General features: G+C 46.9%; 2 pseudogenes; one reads left to right on the top strand and one right to left on the bottom strand.

Moving 5' to 3' along the window:
- The first annotated feature begins 4,112 nt into the window (after positions 1-4,112).
- LOC133746832 (large ribosomal subunit protein uL1-like) lies at positions 4,113-8,891 on the top strand (annotated as a pseudogene).
- A 647-nt stretch (positions 8,892-9,538) lies between these two features.
- LOC133746834 (glycerophosphocholine phosphodiesterase GPCPD1-like) lies at positions 9,539-11,705 on the bottom strand (annotated as a pseudogene).
- Positions 11,706-18,955: the final 7,250 nt, after the last annotated feature.

Here is an 18,955-nt window from a genome sequence, read left to right on the forward strand (position 1 = left end):
CCCTCTAAATCCAGTGTGGGTGCCTGGCCGTGAGTGTGTGAGGGCAAAGGGAGAGCTCCGGCCAAGCTGCTTCCACGGAGGGGCAGGGAGAGTCATCGTCTATCCTTCCTATAGGGTTGTCTCCTATACAGGATGCAACAATGCACATAGGAGACTTTGCGATTATTTTGGAAGAGTTGAGTAAAATTCCCAAGGAACCAACTGTAGGACCTTATGCCTAATTGTTGCCACCCGTAGCTGTCTGGTCACCCACACTGGATATTCTGTGGGTGGGTCAGGGGAGGGGAAGGTGGACCCCCCCACCAGCCTCCTGCCTTCTTGAGTAAACCAGGTGACCGCGGTCCACTTTCCGCAGGGAATCCCTCCTTCCCTCAAAGCCATCAGACCGCACCCCTGCCTGCAGGGAAGGTCTGGGTGTAAAAAGGGATTAGCTTTCTCCTGCCCAGCTTCTGGCCTGGGAGGGACCCCCTCCCTGCCGCATAGGGAGAGGGCCCCACCCCTTCCCACCGCCCCTTTCTGGGGTAAGGAAATTCTAGCAGTGCCTCTCTGGTCTGTTGGTGCAAAGGGGGAAAATTGCTCAGGACTCCTGGTGTTGCTAAGGCAATTTGGTTATAGTACTACTTAAGCATGTCGTAAAACCAGGTGGAAATAGATGCGTACAGCTATCAGACTAAAAGCAAATCTACACGCTAAACACAGAACTGCAAAACCTGTACAATTCAAGTGAGCCACACGAGGGTGATTTCCCCTCTCCTTTCTGAAATGAAACCCCACCTCCAGCCGGAAAGGTGGGCCACCAGCCTCAGCCCTGGCACAGCTGGCCCAGGTTCCTCGCCTTCCCGGTGCTGTGCTGGCCAAAGCAAGAGGGTCCCTCCTTTCTCCCTCAGTCCGCTTTCCCAGGAGCTGAAGCCCTCCAAGGCTTCCCTTCCGACAGTGCCTCTTGGGGTCACTTGGTTGTCACGCGGTGTGAGTGCATCATTGAAGCCTCGGCCTCTCGGTTTCCCCTCGCCTTAGCTCTCAGTAATTAAAGCAGTCAAAGCCAGCCGTAAACACACGCGGAGGAGCTGTAATTGCTGGTCTAAGGTCACCAGCCCGAGTTCATTCAAAAGGCTTTCAGTTGAAAGCACAACCCAGTTCTCTTAGTGATTCTTGTACCCCCATGAGAAGGGGAGTTCAAACTGCCCCGGTGTGGGGAGGAGCTGTGGCCCCCCTTCCCATCTGTCCCTGAAGGCAGGAACAAGGCGCTTCCAAGTCATGTGGTTACTTGGCCAGGCCCCTTGTGGCAGCCTCGGTTTTCCTCATCTGTGAAGGGGGAGTAAGAACTATGACCTCGAGGCCCGCACCACGGCTCACTAGGCTAATCCTCCGCCTTGCGGCGCCGGCACACCAGGTTCTAGTCCCGGTCGGGGCACCGATCCTGTCCCGGTTGCCCCTCTTCCAGGCCAGCTCTCTGCTGTGGCCAGGGAGTGCAGTGGAGGATGGTCCAAGTCCTTGGGCCCTGCACCCCATGGGAGACCAGGAGAAGCACCTGGCTCCTGCCATCGGATCAGCACGATGCGCCGGCCGCAACGTGCCTACCGCGGCGGCCATTGGAGGGTGAACCAACGGCAAAAGGAAGACCTTTCTCTCTGTCTCTCTCTCACTGTCCACTCTGCCTGTCAAAAATTAAAAAAAAAAAAAAAAAAAAAAGAACTATGACCTCGAGGAGGAAGCGCTGATGTAGGCAAAAGCACATTTGTCAGTTTCGCAGTACTGGGGCGTGCCGTGGGCCAGGCACTCAGATCTGCTCCCCATCTCCGACCAAGCGTTTAGGTCGCTGTCTGAAGTCACAATTCAATCAATCAATCTACATAAACTTATTGATCATCTCCAAGTGCCCTGTGCTGTGAAGGCTAGCAAGAAGCAAATCGATATTTGCCAACTATGTACTTTTATGATCTCTGAGCATGACAGCCCTGGTATGTATGTATTTTTATGTTTGTTCTTTTAATTGACAAATGAAATTGTACAGATTTACAGTGTACAATGTGATGTTTTGATATGTGAAATTATCATGAACAGGAGCCCTAGTTTTAATTTTTCATCAAAATTTTGTTTTGAGGTTTATATTACTTATTTGAAAGGGAGAGAGAGAGAGAAAGAGAGAGAAGGAGAGAGAGAGAGAGAGAGTTCTCTTCTGTCTGCTGGTTCATTCCTCAAATGGTCACAATGGCAGACTGGGCCAGATGGAAGCCAGGATCCAGGAACTCCATCCAGGTCTCCCACAGGGGTGCAGGGGCCCAAGCACTTGGGCCATCTTCTGCTGCTTCCCCAGGCACATTAACAGGGAGCTGGATTGGAAGTGGAGCAGCCGGGACTTGAACTGGCGCTCCGATATGGAATGTTGGTGCCGCAGGCCCAGAAGCCCCCGATTTTTAAAAGAAGGGTGGAAAAGCAACAGCATAGCGCCTAGAACTTTCCAGTATTTCGTTTCTTCCCAGCAAACTCCAATTCTCATCTAATTTCTTTTTTAAAATTTTTTTTAAAAATTTATTTGACAGAGTTAGACAGTAAGAGAGAGAGACAGAGAGAAAGGTCTTCCTTCCATTGGTTCACTCCCCAAATGCCCGCCACGGCCGGCGCTGCACCGATCCGAAGCCAGGAGCCAGGTGCTTCTCCTGGTCTCCCATACAGGTGCAGGGGCCCAAGCACTTGGGCCATCCTCCACTGCCTTCCCGGGCCACAGCAGAGAGCTGGCCTGGAAGAGGAGCAACCAGGACTAGAACGGGGCACCCATATGGGATGCCGGCGCTGCGGGTGGAGGACTAACCAAGTGAGCCACAGAGCCGGCCCCTCATCTAATTTCTTATTATCTTTGGTTGTTTGTGACTAAGGTGTGAGGTGCTGGAGAGCTAGGTCCACGTGTGGTCCCTTTGTGCTTGCTCTGAGCCTAACAGGATCTTCTGGGCACGTAGGTGCTCAGGGGCATCCTTCCCGTTAGACAGTGAATGAATGCTGTAGTTAAAGGCGCACGGAGAAGCAGCACCATCTTCTGGCCAAAGTGAGAAGTGCACTGGTCAAAGTGTCAGCAAGAGGCTCCCCAAAGCAGTGTGTGAGTGTGTATGTGTGTGTGTACACGCATTCATGCATGTGTATTCCAAGTTGGTAAATTCACTCTACTTTTCCGACTCCGCCATCCTCCAGCAGGAACACTTTTGCCTGACGATGGTTGAGGCATCCTGGGCTCTGGAGCGAGGGGCTGCTTTTGGGGGAATCTGAACTGCATCACTCACTCCCTCATTCCCACCACTTTGCAGATGGGTGACTCAGAGAGGTGAAAGCAGGCACAGGTCAGCCTGCAAGGCAATGGACTCCAGGCACTCCGGACTCCAGGGCACGGGCTCAAGTTTGGGGCTTTTGAAAGCCATCATCTCTTGGCAGTGGGAAAAGTCCTTTCACTGTTGATGGTTGCAGGTGGGGAACAAGGGTGGGGAGTGGAGATAAACATCATTTCCTGAGCATGCCTATGTGTTAGGCATGTTAGATGTTGTCTTACACATTAGCTTCTACACAGTGGAGCGCAAAACAGCAGCACTTTCAAAGGGTCATTGTTAATAAAGCACAGGCCGGGTAGCCCGTATCTGCTTGGGACCAGAAGTGTTTTGGATTTCAGATTTTTTTCTTTGGAATATTTTCATATCCACAACGAAACATATTGGGGATGGGACCGAAGTCCAGACATGAAAGGCTTGTAAGTTTCCTCTCCTACGAAGGTGTTTTTTACACAGTATTTTCAGTGTGCCTGAATTTTCATTGTGACCTCTCCCATGGGGTCGGTTGTGGAGTTCACAGGTGGCAGCGTGTCCAGGCTCTGAGAGTTTCAGCGTGGGGAGCATTCTGGATGGGGAGTTGGGGACGCCCAGCGTGTGACAGGAAGGCAGCGCAGAAATGCTTGCTGCCGGAAAGTCGCTGCGGGAAGTGAGCGCTCTGTCCATGTGTTTTCGGGGCTGAGCTCATTTGGGTACAGGCTGCTCTGTTAAGCCTCACCTTTGTCAGGCTGGTCAGGAGGAGTGCCCTGTCCAGATTCTGCTCCAGCCCCATGAGTTCTGAGGGTCTCCGTATGGGTGGCGGCGATGGGCACTGTCTGCCCGTGTGAGCAGTGGGCACCATGTTCTCATCAAGGGGTTTCCTCCCAGGCATGCACTGTTGGGTCCTCTGCCGACTACTCGAGGGGATCCCCTGTACTCCCCAGGGAGGGGGCGCTCCTCTTTGCGCTGCTCTCTCCTGTCAGGTCCTGTGTGCTGACTCAGGGGTCGGCAGCTCCACACGGCAGCCAGGGAGCTCGCAGGTAGCCAGCTGGGGCAGGCAGCGCTCACGGGGCTGCTTGCCTGCCTCTCGGGATGGCAGTCCTTTGCTACCACCCACTGCCCAGATTTTTGCTGGACATCGGGGAGGCTCTGTTATGCCAGAAGCCTACACCTGTCACTTAGGTTTTATCGCATCAACTATTTCAGCTACAACCACTTCCTCACTCATGACTTGGAGAGTGGTGGTTTGGGTGGAGCGGTTCTGCTGTCCACGTTGGGCTCACACCCTCATCTGTAGTGAGCCGAGGCAGCTCGCCTCCCCAATGTTTGCTGGTGGTTGACAGGCACCCTGGGTGCAACTGGGCCACGCTGCTGTAATACATTGGTTAATTTTTTTTTTTTTTACAGGCAGAGTGGATAGTGAGAGAGAGAGAGACAGAGAGAAAGGTCTTCCTTTTTGCCATTGGTTCACCCTCCAATGGCTGCTGTGGCCAGCGCATCGTGCTGATCCAAAGCCAGGAGCCAGGTGCTTCTCCTGCTCTCCCATGTGGGTGCAGGGCCCAAGGACTTGGGCCATCCTCCACTGCCTTCCCAGGCCATAGCAGAGAGTTGGCCTGGAAGAGGGGCAACCGGGATAGAATCCGGCGCCCCAACCGGGACTAGAACTCGGTGTGCCAGCGCCGCAAGGTGGAGGATTAGCCTGTTAAGGCCACAGTGCCGGCCACATTGGTTAATTTATTAAGTAATTCATTCATTCGTATATTTATCAAGTGCCTGATTGGTGACAAAACAATAAAAAATCCCTGCCCTTATGAACCTTATCATCTCATTGGTTCATGCAGGTAGGGAGACTCTGGTATGAGCCCGGCACTATGCTGGGTGTCTAGAGCTGACAAAGACAGAAGCCACTCTCCTCTCTCAAGACACCTGTGCTTGTTTAAGGAGTGGGGTGAAGGAGTAGGGGCAGGGATAAGTTCCATATGCATAGCACAGACCCCAAAACCCAAGTGCTGGGCTGTGATGAAGAACTTGTCTGCATGTCTTGGACTTGAGCGGCAGTGATGGAAATCAGGAAAGAGGACAAACAGTGCACACACAAGGTCCAGGATTGCAACAGGACAGAAAAGGAAAGCTGCTCTACTTCCTACTGGACATGCAGGCAGGAAGCAGCCCCATGCAGGCCCCTCCATTCTACTCACGAGACACGAGACGCGCCCCGTGAGCTGGCCTCGGCCACAAAACGTCCTCCCTCTGAAAGTTTGTGTTAACCAGCATGGAGGTCAATTTATTATTTCATCCAACAAGAATTTAGTGAGTACCTACTACGTGAGATCTTGTTGGGGCGGGTTTTCTACGCTTGACTTGGAGGCAGAGTACAGATTTGACCCAAAAGTTGCCTCTTAAGGGGTGCCAATAGGGAGCTCATTTGGGCATCCACAGGCAGGTGTCACTGTCCGTGGTCCTGAACTACCAACATCGCTCCCCAGGACACGACTGTTCTGTTTGTTTTTTGTTTTTTGTTTTTTTAAGATTTATTTTATCGATTTGAAAGACAGAGTTACAGAGAGAGGTAGAGACAGAGAGAGAAGTTTTCCATCCACTGGTTCACTCTCCAACTGGCCGCAATGGCAGAGCTGCGCCGATCCGAAGCCAGGAGCCAGGAGCTTCCTCCAGGTTTCCCATGTGGGTGCAGAGGCCCAAGGACTTGGGCCATCTTCTACTGCTTTTCCAGGCCATAGCACAGAGCTGGATAAGAAGAGGAGTAGCTGGCCGGTGCCGCAGCTCAATAGGCTAATCCTCCGCCTGCGGCACCGGCACACCGGGTTCTAGTCCCGGTCGGGGTGCCGGATTCCGTCCCGGTTGCCCCTCTTCCAGTCCAGCTCTCTGCTGTGGCCCTGGGAGGCAGTGGAGGATGGCCCAAGTCCTTGGGCCCTGCACCCCATGGGAGACCAAGAGAAACACCTGGCTCCTGGCTTCAGCGCGCCGGCCACAGTGGCCATTGGAGGGTGAACCAATGGAAAAGGAAGACCTTTCTCTCTCTGTCTCTCTCTCTCTCTCTCACTGTCCACTCTGCCTGTCAAAAAAAAAAAAAAAAAGAGGAGTAGCCAGGACTAGAACCAGAACCCATATGGGATGTTGGTGCTTCAGGCCAGGGCTTTAACCTGCTGCACCACAGCACTGGGCCCCAATGACTGTTCCTTTTAACCCAGGGATGTTGGTGACTGACGTCCATTATTTTCCAGAGATCCTGAAACAGGTAAGGAAGAAGGCACAGGAAATTAGAAGGAGCAAGGGATGGAGAGAAGGGAGAGGAGAGAAGGAGGAAAATCACCTAGAAGCTGTTAGAAGGTGCATTCCCAAGACAGTGCCCACCGTTTTTAAATGTTCATGTCTACCATAAAAGAAACCACTGTAGACCTAGACCATGGCAAAAATACTGAAAAGCTGAAAAATATGAAAAAGTTTGTGTACCAAGTTAATAAAATGTGAATTGGTATCAATGGTTCTAGTGAAATCATTTATTTTACTAAAAAGCCCATAATACATGAACTCATTTAGAAAAGTTTACACATTCATTATATAGTATATATTTTATATGTCATATATTATACAACTATAATATAATATTAAATATACATAATATTCCTTATAACATATTAATTATAGAATTAAACCATGTCCGAACATTTAAGGAATAAAGCAACAAACTATCAAGTTTTATTTTATCTTTCAGAAATACCATATTTCTGTTTTTTTGTTTTTTTGTTTTTTTTTTTTTTGTTTTTAACTTTTATTTAATGAATATAAACTTCCAGTGTACAGCTTATGGATTACAATGGCTTCCCCCTCCCATAACTTCCCTCCCACCCGCAACCCTCCCCTCTCCCACTCCCTCTCCCCTTCCATTCACATCAAGATTCATTTTCAATTTGCTTTATATACAGAAGATCAGTTGAGTATAAAGATTTCAACAGTTTGCACCCACATAGAAACACAAAGTGAAACATACTGTTTGAGTACTAGTTATAGCATTAAATCAAAATGTCATTAACACCGAGTTTAATTGTAAGCTGACTTTTCTGGTTACCGCAGCGCAGGGAGCCATGAGCAGCAAAGTCTCTGTACGAGGCGGTGTGGGAAGTCCTGCACGGGAACCAGCGCAAGTGCCGGAAGTTTTTGGAGATGGTGGAGCTGCAGATCAGCTTGAAGAATTATGACCCCCAGAAAGACAAGCACTTCTCGGGCACCATCAGGCTGAAGTCCACTCCCCGCCCCAAGTTCTCTGTGTGTGTCCTGGGCGACCAGCAGCACTGCCACAAGGCCAAGGCTGTGGACATCCCCACGTGGACATCGAGGTGCTGAAGAAGCTCAACAAGAACAAGAAGTTGGCCAAGAAGTTGGCCAAGAAGTATGATGCCTTTTTGGCCTCAGAGTCTCTGATTAAGCAGATCCCACGAATCCTGGGCCCAGGCCTAAATAAGGCTGGCAAGTTCCCCTTTCTGCTGACACAAAATGAGAATATGGTGGCCAAAGTCGATGAGGTGACGTCCACAATCAAGTTCCAGATGAAGAAGATGCTGTGTCTGGCCGTGGCAGTCCACCACGTGAAGATGACAGACAATGAGCTTGTGTACAACATCCACCTGGCTGTCAGCTTCCTGGTGTCACTGCTCAAGAAGAATTGGCAGGGGCCGGCACCATGGCGCACTAGGTTAACCTTCCACCTGCGGCGCCAGCATCCCAAATAGGCATTGGTTCAAGTCCCGGCTGTTCTACTTATGATCCAGCTCTCTGCTACGGCCTGGGAAAGCAGTGGAAGATGGCCCAAGTCCTTGGCTCCTGCACTCGCATAGGAGACCAGAAAGAAGCTCCTGGCTCCTGGCTTTGGATCAGCTCAGCTCCAGCTGCTGCAGCCATTTGGGGAGTGAACCAGCAGAAGACCTCTCTCTCTCTCTCTCTCTCTCTCTCTCTCTCTGCCTCTGCCTCTCTGTAACTCTGCCTTTCAAATAAATCTTTTAAAAGATTTTTGAACATTTAGAGTTCAACACTTCTGATTCACTGTTTGACTTACTCATTTTTTGTGTGTGTGAATAAAATATCCTTTACACATCAAAAGTGTCGATGATGCTGATTTTCTTAAAGCAAGTTCAGTTATTGTCTCTGGACAGTTCTCCCATGGTACTACGCCCTGCGTTTAGATGCTGGCACTTGCTTTATCTTACCAGAAGGTGTCAGCAGTGACAACTACTTCCCAGTCGGCACCTGGCCAACAGCCACCTTGTGGTTCGTCACAAGATTTGAATTGCTCATCTGTGGGGGAAAAAAAAATTTTTAGAATGGATGAAAACAAGAAGTCGAGCAAACATTATTCCAAGTATCTCTCTCTGGTTTTATACAAAAGGCAATGGCTTGATTTTGTAAAAATTGATGCCTACTTACATTAGCATGCTTATCACCTTGATTACTTATCATTTCTTTGTGGTGAGAACGTTTAACACCCTGGCCTACAGCTGTTTTGAAATCTACGTTATTAACCTTGGTGGTCATGCTGTGCAGGACACCAGAACTCACTTCTCCTGCTTAACCGTGCCCATTGACCACTGACAGCCCTTTCTCTACCCACCCTGGCTCCTCAACCCCCAAGCGCTTGGGAATCCCAGTCTACTCTCTACTTCTGCCAGTTTTGCCAGACTCTTTTAGATTCCACATATCAATGAGGTCATATGGCATGTGTTTCTCCATGCCTGACTTGTTTCTCTTAACATAACTTCCCCTAGGTTCACCCATGTTGTCACAAATGACATAATCTCCTGTATTCTTTAAAGGATGGATAGTACTCCATTGTGTTATGTGTGTGTGTGTATGTGCATATATGTGTAAATATATACATATTATATATATCTCACATTTAAGAAACCCATTCACTTGTTGCTGGGTGCTTAGATTTCCTCCATATTGTGGCTTTGTAGATAACGCTGCAGTGAACACAGCAGTACAGACATGTACTGATCTCAGTTCCTTTGAATCCCAGTGGGACTGCTGAATCACAAGGTAATTCTAACTTCAGTTTCAAGGAAACTCCACATTGTTTTCCAAAAAGGCTGCCCTAATCTGTAATACCACCAATGGTCCCTAGGGGTTCCTCTTCTCCATGTCCTCAGCAACACTTGTTGTCTTGTTGATAGCAGTCAATCTAGTAGGTGTGAGGTGATAGAAACAGTTATTAACTAAGTTTAATCTTCTCTATAATTTTATAATATGGAAACTATACTTTTTAACATCCCATGGAAATTTTCCATGAAAAACAAATACCTATCATAAATCAGACCATGAACCCGCTCAGATTCCTTCAATTTTCTTCTATTTTCAGGATCACTAGTAACATCACCCCGGTTCAGGGTGACTGGTCCCTTAGTCTTTGCCTCTTGGTAGAGGGTGGGTTTCTTAGAGGTCCTCAGTGTGTATGTTTATCCCTAGAAGATTTCAGACTGTGCCAAAATCATTGCAGTGTGTGTCGCCTGAGATCTGATATTAATACAGATACAACCCATATCAGATTTCCTTTGAGTCAAAAATGCTAGGGGGTATTTCTTTTGCTTTTGTCAAGTCATTGTGCAAATATCTATCAAATGAAGAAAATACTATTTCCTCTTCCCAGAGTTTTCTAAAATAGTTTTACAAATTATGTCCAAAAAAAGACTCACGTTAAATTATGTTGATAGGGGCCGGCGCTGTAGCGCAGCATGTTAACGCCCTGGCATGAAGCACTGGCATCCCATATGGGTGCCGGTTCAAGACCTGGCTGCTCTGCTTCTGATCCAGCTCTCTGCTATGGCCTGGCAAAGCAGTGGAAGATGGCTCAAGTCCTTGGGCCCCTGCACCTACGTGGGAGACCCAGAAGAAGCTCCTGGCTCCTGGCTTCGGATCGGCGCAGCTCTGGCCATTGCGGCCATCTGGGGAGTGAACCATCAGATGGAAGACCTCACTCTCTCTCTCTCTCTCTCTCTCTGCCTCTCCTCTCTCTGTGTAACTCTGACTTTCAAATAAATAAATAAATATTTGAAAAAATACGTTGACAGGTTACTGTCCCACACCCCATCAGTTTGTTGGCAGATCCATTTTATTTCTATTAAAACCTATACCTTCTGGCAAAGACTCTGAAGTCGTTTTGAGAGAAGGAAATGGACAATTTTCAGAAACCTGAGCCTTGCACAGTTGGAAAATCTTCTAGGGATGCACACCCTGAAGACCTGCTCAAGAACCGCCCTCCATTCAGCAGGCAAACCTAAAGGACTCTTCTTCTCCTGGGGTGACGTTACCATTGATCCTGAACTTGGAAGGGTATTGCAGGAACTTCCCTCTCCAACCACAGATTCTTTCTGATTTTTAGATTGTGTTGCAGTTATCTGAGGAAGCTTTAGTAACTAGAGTTGGTTGAATGTTAATTCCACTACTGGAATTTCAAGCAGTTCAACAGAGTCAGCATCAAATTTTTTTTCATAGTCAAGCAACAGGTGAGATCAAAATATACTGCAGGCACAAAGTCCTTAGAAAGGTGCATCTCAAATTCTGCAAAGCCTCCAATATGAGAAGCAACACGTCTATTTTTCTTGACATAAAACCAGTTGGGCAGGGGCTGGCGCTATGAAGCAGTGGGTTAAAGCCCTGTTCTGCAGCGCTGGCATCCCATATGGGCGCCTGTTCAAATCCCGGCTGCTCCACCTCCAATCCAGCTCTCTGCTATGGCTTGCAGTAGAAGCAGTAGAAGATGGCCCAATTCCTTGGGCCCCTGCACCCGCATCGGAGACCTGAAGAAGATCCTGGCTCCTGGCTTTTGATCAGCACAGCTCCAGCCATTACAGCCATCTGGGGAGCGAACCAGCTGATGGAAGACTTTCTCTCTCTTTCTCTGCCTTTCAAATAAATAAATAAAGCTTAAAAAAAAAAAAACAGTTGGTTAGTTGCTGTAGAGTTCTCAGCACCTTGATGCCCAACATCCAATGGTAATCTTGGCTGCCAACACTTAGAAAATGAAGATTTCCTGTTACAATTGCATCCTGGTAATGGCTTAATAATTTAAAAATCAGCTCTCACTTTACCTATTGTTTTCCAGAAATTTCTGCTCATGATGGGATGAGAAAGGATTCTAGCACTTTCCCCACTCTTGGCAATCAATGGTGGATGGTGTGGATGGTGAGGGGCATGCTATACCCAAATGCCCAGAAAGGGCATCACCCTGAGCCACATGTCCACTGAGGCCTTCTTCCACACACACAAAAAAATCAAGATTTCTTCCAGGTGTTCTGGTTCCGTGGTTTGTATGCTGTACTCTAACCTCCAGGCTGTAAGCCATAGGCCGTGTTTTAGCTGTGAATGCCTGCACTTGAACTCATTGGCACTTATTAAAAATATCTCCATGGGGCCAGCGCTGTGGCACAGTAGGTTAATCCTCCGCCTGCAGCACTGGTATCCCATATGGGCGCCGGATTCTGTCCCAGTTGCTCCTCTTCCAGTCCAGCTCTCTGCTGTGGCCCGCGAGTGCAGTGGAGGATGGCCCAAGTGCTTGGGCCCTGCACCCACATGGGAGACCAGGAGGAAGCACCTGACTCCTGGCTTCGGATAGGTGCAGCTCCAGCCATTGTGGCCACTTGGGGAGTGAACCAATGGAAGGAAGATCTTTCTCTCTGTTTCTCCCTCTCACTGTCTATAACTCTACCTCTCAAATTAAAAAAAAAGGGCCAGTGCCGTGGCTCAACAGGCTAATCCTCCACCTAGTGGCGCTGGCACACTGGGTTCTAGTCCTGGTCGGAGCGCCAGATTCTGTCCCGGTTGCCCCTCTTCCAGGCCAGCTCTCTGCTATGGCCCGGGAGTGCAGTGGAGGATGGCCCAAGTGCTTGGGCCCTGCACCCCGTGGGAGACCAGGAGAAGCACCTGGCTCCTGCCTTCAGATCAGTGCGGTGCGCTGGCAGCAGCGCGCCAGCCACGGCGGCCATTGGAGGGTGAACCAACGGAAAAAGGAAGACCTTTCTCTCTGTCTCTCTCTCTCTCTCACTGTCCACTCTGCCTGTCAATAAATAAATAAATAAATAAAAAGAAAAAGAGAAAAAACATTAAAGAAAAATCTCCAGGCTATTGGACATTGTGTGAAGAACCGTGGGAGATATCTGTCATTATCTTCTCCCAGACCCTCTAGTGTCAACTTTACCATATATCTATGTTTTTAAAAAATCATTGGTGGGGCCGGCGCTGAGGCTCACTTGGTTAATTCTCCGTCTGTGGCGCCGCCATCCCATATGAGCACCGGGTTCTAGTCCCGGTTGCTCCTCTTCCAATCCAGCTCTCTGCTGTGGCCCAGGAGGGCAGTGGAGGATGGCCCAAGTGCTTGGGCCCTGCACCCACATAGGAGACCAGGAGGAAGCACCTGACTCCTGGCTTCGGATCAGTGCAGTGCCGACTGTAGCGGCCATTTGGGGAGTGAACCAGTGGAAGGAAGACCTTTCTCTCTGTTTCTCCCTCTCACTGTCTATAACTCTACCTGTCAAATAAATAAAAAAATAAAAAATAAAAAATCATTGGTTATTGAGAAGGGAGGTTTTTCGGAATAATGCGAATTATTTCAGCTTGACACATTAGCATCCAGAATTCAGTTTCAGCCCCATTGTAGAGCCCGAACTACCCACTGGCAGTAAGAATTTCACTAAGGAGGTTACTGGATGTGGTTGCAGATGAGCCGCCCACTCGTGAACTACGACCTGACATGGGCCACCAATAGTCTTTGGTTCCACAAAACACCCTTTGAAGCAGTGACACTGAACTGATGCTCCTCTGCAGAGTGCAATGTTTGCTTTCTCGTCGTGGTTTTAATATTCATTTCTCTTATGATTAGAGATGTTGAGCGTTTTTTCATACAGCTGTTGGTTGCTTCTTTGGAGAAATGTCTATTCAAGTCCTTTGCCCATTTTAAAAATGGGGTTACTTGCTTCTTTTTTATTGCATAGTTTGAGTTCCTTCTGTATTTTGGATATTAATGCCCTTTCTGACTTACAAATGGCAAATATTTTCTTTCAGACTGTGGATTGTCTGTTCATTCTATTGTTTTCTTTGCTTTGAAGAAGAGTTTTAGCTTGATGAAACTCCATTTGTCTATTTTTGTTTTTTTTTGCCTATGCTTTTGAGTTAATTTCCAACAAATCAATGCCCAGACCAATGTCAGGGAGCTTTCCCATTTGTTTTTTTCTAGTAATTTTTAGTAATTGTAGTTTCAAGTATTACACTTAAATATGGAGCTTTTTATGACTATACATGTATAGATACTCATATATACATATATACACATACTTATACATATAATCATTGATATACTCATATATATATAGATACTTACATATATCCTTTTTCATAGATTTACTCGCATATGTATAGAGTGATATAAAGGTCCATTTTAATTCTTCCACATATGAATATCTAGTTTTCCTAACACCAGCTATTGAAGAGGCTGTCATTTCCCCTATGTGTGTTACTGACACCTTTGTTGAAAATAAATCGATTATAAATGTGTGCATTTATTTCTGGGCTCTATCCTATTCCATTAGTTGATGGGTCTGTTTTCACAGCCCTTCCATGCTGTTTTGGTTATTATAGCTCTGTAATGTATTCACAACCCACTATTGTGATGCTCCCAGCATCAAGATTACTTTGACTATTTGGAGTCTTACAAACTTTAGGATTTTTTCCTATTTCTATGAAGAGTGATATTTGAATTTTGTTAGAGATTGCACTGAATCTGTAGATAGCTTTGGGTAGTTGGTATTTTAACAATATTAAGTCTTTTTTCTCATCTCCAATTTATTTCTGCTCTGATTTTTATTATTTTCTTCCTTCTAATAATTTTGAGCTTAGTTTTTTCTTCTTTTTCTGGGTTGTTTAAGATATTTTTTCTTTTCTGATGTAGGCATTTATTGCTCTAACTTTCCCTCTTGGCCTAACATAGGATCTATCTTGGAGAATATTCTGTGTGTACTTGGGAAGATGTGTATTCTGTTGCTGTCGGCTGGAATGTTCTGTGTGTTGTCCATCAGGTCCATTTGGTCTGAAGAACAATCCAAGTCGAATGTTTCAGGATTATCTGTCCTTTGTTGAAAGCAAAGGATTAAAGTCCCCTATTATTATTGTCTTACAGTCTGTGTCTCCGATCAGATCTCTTCATTTGCTGTGACCATTTATGCGGTCTTATGTTGGCATGTTTGTTTCCAGATGTTAGATCCTCTTGGTGAATTGGTCAATGAGCTTTGTTCTTTTTTTTTGCAGCTGTTGTCCTAAAGTCTGCTTTGTCAGTTTCAGACAGTACTGACTGATTCCCTGCTATGGAAGTTGAGGCGGTTGGCACATTACACTTCCTCCTTCATCTGTCTTCTGATCTGGACGCCTATTTTCCTTTACCAGGGTTTATACTACTATCATTCTGTTCTGTAATCATAATCTTCAGATTATGTAACTATTGTCTAAAACTGCCCAGCCTCTCACACTGGCTTCCCCATTCTTAAGTTCTTTTGGCTTTGTAATTATTTGTTTTTGAAGTCACTTGTGCTGCACATAAACATTCAAGTTACCACTATAAATGAGAAATGCTGTTTCCCTGCTCCATCCCCTCAGGGCTGTGAGGAGGAGTCTGGCTCCTACAGTGCTCTCCTGTCACACTCACACCCCTGGAGCAGCCATTCCTGCTCCGGCAGTTGAGTCCCTGGATAACTGACTGGTCGCCTCCCTAGCATACACACACACACACACTCAGTTGCCTCTCTTCCTGTACGTAGAGTTAGCACCATTCTTCCTTGTCCCCACGTCCAGTGTAGAGCCATGGCAGTGCGTACGACTCCTGGACTGCGTTCGTTTTTTCATGTTCCCAACTCTACATGACAACTTTGTTCTCAGTAATAATCATGATAAAAATCAGTAAGGACCAGAAAAGAAACAGAGTGGGGCTGTTCTTTTTTCATTATTATGAAACCCACCAAGCCACAGTGCTGCCCCTTTTTATTACCTTTGTATTTGCCATTCTTCTGTAAATTCCTACTGAAGTAATTTCTAAATATCTTTTGTATTATTTCTAATTGTTTTTAATTTTAAAAATTTTATTCTATATTTTATATTTTATTTTCCAGCTCTATGTTCAAATTTTGATTTCTGTAAACATATTTGTATTTCCAAGAACTCATTTTTGCTTAGTCTTTCATATAACTCTATTTTTATTTTATAGATATTAACATTCTCTTGCCTCTAATAGGCACTAGAAGATTTTTAAAACATTTATTATTTTTATTTATTTGAAAAGCAGAGACAGAGGGAGGGAGGGAGAAAGAGAGGAAGAGAGAAAGATATCTTCTATCTATTGGCTTACTCCCCAGATGCTGCAACAGTTGAGGTTGGGACACGCCAAAGGCAGAAACCAGAAACTCTATATGAGTCCTCCATGTGGGTGGCAAGGACCCAAGTATTCAAGCCATCACCTGCTGCCTCCTACGTGCATTAACAGGAATCTGGATCATAAGTGGTACAGTTGGTATTCCATCCCAGGCCCAAGTGGTAGCTTAACCTGCTGGGCCACAGTGCCCCCCCCCCCCTTTTTAAAAGGTTTTTATGATTCCTGCATCATTTTTGTTTTATTTCCAGTCACTTTTTTTAAAAAGATATTTTATTTATTTATTTGAGAGGTAGAGTTACAGACAGTGAGATGGAGAGACAGAGAGAGATCTTCCTTCCATTGGTTCACTTCCCAAATGGCCGCTACGGCCGGAGCTGTGCCGATCTGAAGCCAGGAGTCAGGTGCTTCCTCCTGGCCTCCCACGTGGATGCAGGGGCTCAAGCACTTGGGCCATCTTCTACTGCTTTCCCAGGCCACAGCAAAGAGCTGGATTGAAAGAGGAGCAGCTGGGACTAGAACCAGCGCTCATATGGGATGCCGGCACTGCAGGTGGAGGATTAACCTACTGCACTACGGTGCCGGCCCCTCCAGTCACTTTTCAACTTCTTTGTTTTTGCTTTTTCATGTTGGAGACTTCCTTGAATGCCTGGTGATCCTTGGTTGCCTATGTCTACTTAGGAGGAAGGCACTAAAAAGTTGATTAGAACCTCTTTGTATCGGCATGGCTTTCATACTGATGGATCAGGTGGGAAATAAGTAATTCACCGAAGGCCCCTCAATGCCAATTTGTTGAGGCCTATTTTTCTGGGGTTGTTATTTCTCCAAAGAAAAACCTTGGTTTCCTGCCTTTAAGTCAACTGCTGGAGTTCTGGACTGGATCGAGGAGGGGTATGAGACCCAGTCTTCTTTGCACCAGGGAAGTTCCCACCTATGTCCCTCTATCATTTACATTTCTGCATTTGGGTCTGGGATCCCTGATACTACATTCTCAAGATACTTGTGTTTCATCACATTCATTCCTGTTGCCAAGGACTTCACAAGACAGCCACTGCAAGCTGTCTCCCCAGCAAGCACTCCCAATTTCTTCTCCCTTGTCCAGTTTCTACCAAAAGGCCAACTATTCCTGTTCCAAACCATTCAAGAGTTGTCATGTGATAAATTCAACAATGACCCATGGGACATTGGGGTGTTTGCTAGGGGGTTTTGGGGAAAGATTTTCCCTCCACTTAAAGGTAAGAGAGGTAGGAGGAAAAAGAAATCCTCCACCCCTTTTCCTCACTTCCAGCCTTTGCTGAGACTGGGAGGATAAACACGATTGAAGGCAGTGGAAACCATCTTGTCTCACAAGGGAAAGGTCAAGAGCATCATAGATTTCCTGTACCAGGGTCTTGATGTCATTGAGACACTTGGCCACAACTGGACCTACTGCCTCTTGCTGCTGTCTTACTCTTCAAGAAATTTTATTTCAAATGCCTCATTACATCTTTAACAACAATTTCCTAAACATCCTAAGAGGCCAGGTGTGACTTGCTGGAACAATGAATCACATTGGCATCTATTTGTAAAAGAGAGGGGGGTGGAGATGATGATCTCTAGTCCCATATCTCTAAACACACTTCTTGTTGAGGTCTGAGTATGTATACACAGTATTTTTGAGCAAAACAACTTTAAAGTGGTTCCAGTGAGCCTTATTAGCTCCAGCGGCCGGGATTTTCTACTCAGTGTTACCATTAAATGTTCTCAGGCCCCACGAGAGGTGGACGAGCCAACTCAGCTCTCCCTTGGGCCCTGACCTTCCAATGGGGCATATCAGTGAGTCAATTTCCAGTGGGTGTTGTCAGTGAAATTAATAGCTTCTCATTTGGGGGCCAGCGCCATGGCTCACTTGGTTAATCCTCCACCTGCGGCACCAGCATCCCATATGGGCGCCGGGTTCTAGTCCCATTGCTCCTCTTCCAGTCCAGCTCTCTGCTGTGGCCTGGGAAGGCAGTGGAGGATGGCCCAAGTGCTTGGACCCTGCACCTGCATGGGAGACCAGAAGGAAGCACCTGGCTCCTGGCTTTGGATCGGTGCAGCACGCTGGCCGTGGCGGCCATTTGGGGAGTGAACCAATGGAAGGAAGTCTTTTCTCTCTGTCTCTCTCTCTCTCACTGTCTACCTCTGCCTGTCAAATAAAATTTTAAAAATAGCTTCTCATTTTAATGTTTTCTGATTTTCAAACTCTTCCACCACCATTAGCACACTTGACCTCATCTATCATCTTTCCTGTGCCCACTGAGCAGATGAGGAAATGGAGACTTCCGGCACATTGACTGAAAGAGAATGGAAATGATGGCCCTATGGGTGAGATCCAGCTATGCAACAACCAATCACATGACATGTAGCATGTCACGTCTTCAGGCCTCAATTTCTGCATATAAAAAGTGGAAAGTTGGGTTAGATGACCTCTGAAGTCTCCACAGAGCTTCCAGAAACCATGATTTCATGTCCATTCAAGGTTGCATGACTTGTTTGTGGCAGAACTGTGGGAAGAACCCAGTTGTTTTGGCCCCTGGCCCAGTGTTTATCACCCCACCCCACCAGTAATCTGTGAGTTCCTCCAAGGTAACTTTTTCTCCAGGATGAGGGGACGCTGTGCCTTCTACCTCTTCTTTCCATAACCTTTGCTGGAACAGAAAGACTTGGTTGGAGAGAAGGAATAGGGTGAGGTCTGGGTGAGATGGGAAACTGGATGAAAGCAAATGATACTCTTGAAGCATTTTGTATGTAAGCCTAAGTCACAGGAAGCAATGAACTCAGAGTGTAAGTGGTGGAAATCTTGGAGAAAAGTGGCCACGTCACTTGGTGCAGTTCTGGCAGGGAAGGAATGCGTCTTGTTCCTTTGCATTTAATCTTTTTTTTTTTTTATTTGACAGATAGAGTTGAGAGAGACAGAGAGAAAGATCTTCCTTCCATTGGTTCACCCCCAAAATGACCACCATGGCCGGAACTGTGCCAATCCGAAGCCAGGAACAGGTGCTTCTTCCTGGTCTCCTACGCAGGTGCAGGGGCCCCAAGGACTTGAGTCATCCTCCACTGCCTTCCCAGGCCACAGCAGAGCTGGATTGGAAGTGGAGCAGTTGGGACTCAAACCAGCGCCCATATGGGGTGCCAGCATTGCAGGTGGTGGCTTTACCTGCTACATCACAGCACAGGCCCCTCTCTTCTTGTTTCTATGTCTCCTTCTCTCTGTATGTCATTTTCATTT

Source organism: Lepus europaeus, chromosome 18 (genome assembly GCF_033115175.1).
Source record: "Lepus europaeus isolate LE1 chromosome 18, mLepTim1.pri, whole genome shotgun sequence".
Classification (NCBI taxonomy): domain Eukaryota; kingdom Metazoa; phylum Chordata; class Mammalia; order Lagomorpha; family Leporidae; genus Lepus; species Lepus europaeus.